We start from the raw sequence: 4,216 nt of genomic DNA, 5'->3' as shown, positions 1-4,216 counted from the left end.
GGAAGGGAGGGAAATTTTTTAAGCATTTATCTTGTACAATGCACAGTGCTTGTTGTTGGGAACACGAATACAAAACAAAGTCCCTGCCCTAAAAGAGCTTATATTCTAACAGGAAGAAATAACACATCTCTAGGGGTGTGGTCACAAGCGCAGGGCATTTTGTTTTGCAGTTACCTGGCAACCTTAAGGCACTGGAGGAATCCTGGTGTTTAAGAGAATCAGAAAGACAAAGTTAGGAACTACTTCCATTCTTTTCCCTTCCCAACTCCTGAAATTTTAGCCCCTTCCCTAAATCAATCCATCCCAATGCAAGAAGCATTTATTGAACATCTACTATTTCCAAGGCAGTGTGCCATAATAGATATAAAGCTGACCTTAAAGCCAGGAAGCTCTATGTTCAAATCCCACCTCTAACATATAATGGCTGTGTGATTCTGGGTAAATCACTTAACTTCACAGTACTTTAGGCACTCACCTCCCTCCTCTCTTCCTTTCTCTCTCTCCTCTTTCTTCTTTCATCCTTCTTCCCTTCCCTCCCTCCCTCTTTCCTTTCCTTCTTCCTTTCCTTCCTTTACTCCTTCTCCCTTCCTCTCCCTCTCCCTTCCTTCCCTTTCTTCTTTCCTTCCTTCTTTCCCTCCCTCCTTTTTCCTTCCTTCTCTCCTTCCTTCCTTCCCTACCCTCTCTCTCTCCAAGTGGTACAAAGGGAGGAAATTGTAAATCCTGCAGTTCCCCTGACCTTAGCTCTAACTCACATTTTTGACAAAAGCTGTTGGACCGTGATCATCAGAAAAAGGTAAAAGGCAAACTCAAAAGGATCCAACCCAAAGAAAGAGACAAGAAACTGAGAACCAGGAGCCTGAGACAGAATATATTATTGAATTCGATTCAATATATCTTTTATCAAGGGCCCATTTGGAGACATGGACATGGTCAGAAATCTCTTTTTCCCAGACTTCCACTGGAATGAATTCTGAGTGAGGAACTGGTAAATGTGAGTTCTAGGCTAAACCTTACTTGCTGATTTGCAATGTTCTTTTTTACTATGGGTCTTAGTTTTCTCAACTATAAGATAAGGAGACTGGAATACTGATCTCTAAACAATTTCCGAGATCTAAATCTTAATACCCTTATCAGAGATTAAGGTATTAAGGTATGTATACTGGCCACCAAGCACAATGTCTTGCACATAGAGTAGGAGAGAGGGACTGGATCTGTACTTTCAGGACAGCTAGGTGGCACAGTGCATAGAGTGCTAGGCCTGGAGTCAGGAGGACCTGAGTTCAAACCCAGCCTTGGACTTACTTACTAGCTGTGTGACCCTGGGCAAGTCATTTTCATCCTCAGTTTCTTCATCTGTAAAATGAGAAGAAAATGGCAAACCACTCCAGTATCTCTGCCAAGAAAACCCCAAATGGAGTCACAAAGAGTCAGACACGACTGAAAAATGACTGAACAACAATGCACTTTAGCTACAGCACTTAAGATGTTTAAGAGGAGTCCAGATGACTGACCACCTCTGGGGATGCGGTCAATCACATGCATGATTCTAGTAGGAGTTGTACTCTATTGGCCTTTGAGGTCCTCTGAAATCCCAGTATTGAGATTCTATAATTCTGTGTCTTTATGCATAAAGATGACATATGCTACAAAGCCAGTTTCAATAAGATGTGCTCTTTGAGGTCTTTTTCCAGAGTGGAGATAGGTTTACACTGAGTCATCTACACTCTACCCTCTCACCTCCTAGTGACTGAGAATGCAGCAGCCAGTGAAGCCTGTGGCTAAAGGAGAGATCAAAGGATAGCCTTTGGGTCCCATGAATAGCATGCTTTCACCAACTATGTTGTTTTGGTTTGTTAATCACTCCAAATCTCCTGTGACACTCCTGAAACCAACACTAAAGGATTACAACTGAGGAGTAGAAAAAATAGATTGTTTATTTAGCCAGGTTACTCAGTACTGCAAATCAGGTGATGCAGAATAGCAGATATTACCTAAACACTTTGTGCATAGCTCTAATATAGATTATTAGAGAGCTAGCCTGGTACAATACAAAGAGTGTTATACCAAGCATCAAGAGACTTGATCACTAAATCCATGCTCCTTAAGGAGAAATCATCAAATGAGATAATATTCATAAAGTACATAGCATAGCACCTCATACATTGTTGTTTTTCAGCCCTTCAGTAAAGTCTATCTCTTCATGACCCCGTGGACCATAGCACACCGATACGTTCATGAGGTTTTCTTAGCAAAGGCAATGGAATGGTTTGCCATTTCCTTCTCCAAGTGGATGAAGTAAAACATAGGTTAAGTGACTTGCCCAGGGTCACACAGCTAATAAATGACTGAGGCTAGGTTTGAATTCAGGTCTCCCTGACTTCACATCTGGTGCTTTCTCTACACTGAGTCATCTAGTTGTCTCTACCTGGTACATAGTAGAAACTTAATAAATTCTTGGTCCCTTTCCTTTTCCCCTAATCTCTTTTTTTAGTTTCTTATGGCAATGATTCAGTCTTGAACTGCCGTCATAAACCCCTCAGTTTCCACAAACAAATCTGCCTGACATATATTTGTTTGATGATTCTTTGCCAACATGGTATTGGCTACGTTTCTGTGGTTTCTCCCATGAAGGGTCTTTTGACTCCATCTTGGATCTTTGTTATTTCAAAGGTTATATGTAGAGGTTAACCACTTTTGGCTATATTACACAAATCCAATGGAGGTATACCTATTATCAGCCTTGACTGTTGTTCAATGAAGTGATGTATACTTGTTTCAAAAGTATTTCCATGAACTTGATGTCACATTCATCATTTATTATTGTTATTGTTAACTGAGATCATGCATGTACAGCACTTTGTAAACATAAACGTGTTGTATATATTAAAGGTATTATTATCATTTTTAGCATTATATATATCTTCTAAATTCTGTCTGGTTCATCCTGATATTAAGACAGGATGAATGGCCCGATTCTGTCACATCAATGCTAAGCTCACTGCGGAGGCAATGTGGTTTAGAAGAAAGTATGCCAGATCTGAAGTTAGAGACCTGATTTTCAATCCAGGTTCTAACCCAGTGTCTGTGCAACATTGAATAAGTCACTTATCCTCTCTGCGCCTGAGCTCCTTCATCTGTAAGCCAAGGGAACTGAATTAAATGATCTCAAAAGCCCCTTCTAGCTTTAAATCTTATTACTGACTACCCTTCCATGTGGTCCCTGTGTTCCAACCAAATGATCCCCATGTGTTCTTAACTCTGGACCTTTGCTCACAACTGTCTCCTCTATCTGGAATTCCTTTTCTATCTTGACACTCATCGCTGTCCATCCTTCAAGGCCCTGCTGAAAGGCCACCTTTTCCGTGAGGGCTCTTCTGATCTCAAAAGAAAGGATCACTCCTTCCTATATTGCCTTGGCACTTCATACCTCTCTGATGCAATTACCATATTCCATTCTAAATTATGGCAGCTAGGTGGCACGGTGGATAGAGCACTAGGCCTGAAGTCAGGAGGACCTGAGTTCAAATCCAGCCTCAGACCAAACACTTGACACTTACTAGCTGTGTGACCCTGGGCAAGTCACTTAACCCCAATTGCCTAAAAATTAAAAAAAAATCTGACCTCAGACACTAACTAGCTATGTGACCCTGAACAAGTCACTTCACCCTCTTTTCCTCAGTTTCCTCATCTGTAAAATGAGCTGGAGATGGAAATAGCAAACCATTCCAGTATCTTTGCCAAGAAAACCCCAAATGGGGTCATGGAGAGTCAGATACAACTGAAATGACTGAACAACAACAATTCTAAATTATAATCATTTCTATACACATCTTACCCTCCTTACTCCCTTTAAGCTCTTTAAGTAGGATAGTAACCTAATTATCTTTGTGTCTCCCTCCACACTAAGTACAGTGCCTCATGGCACCTGGAACCCTAATAAGCACTTAAATGATTTCTGAAGGAATAAGCATCAGGGACAGAAGAATCAGGAATGTAGGAGAGCTCCAAATAGGATCAGTGATCCTTTGCTATAGACAAACCCACAATGTAGGTTTTCCACAAACAGATAACTGAAAGTTGGCAACCATTCAAAGAGTCAGGACTCTGAGTTCTTACTTCATTGCCTTAAACCCAAGCCCAGGAAAGCTTGGAGATGTATTTCCAAGTTTATGGCCTGCAAATCTAGCCTTCTTCTCTCTAGCATTCTTTCTCACTC

Source organism: Vombatus ursinus, unplaced genomic scaffold (genome assembly GCF_900497805.2).
Source record: "Vombatus ursinus unplaced genomic scaffold, bare-nosed wombat genome assembly UNPS02014798.1, whole genome shotgun sequence".
Taxonomy (NCBI): domain Eukaryota; kingdom Metazoa; phylum Chordata; class Mammalia; order Diprotodontia; family Vombatidae; genus Vombatus; species Vombatus ursinus.
Note: the sequence above shows the minus strand (reverse complement) of the source record.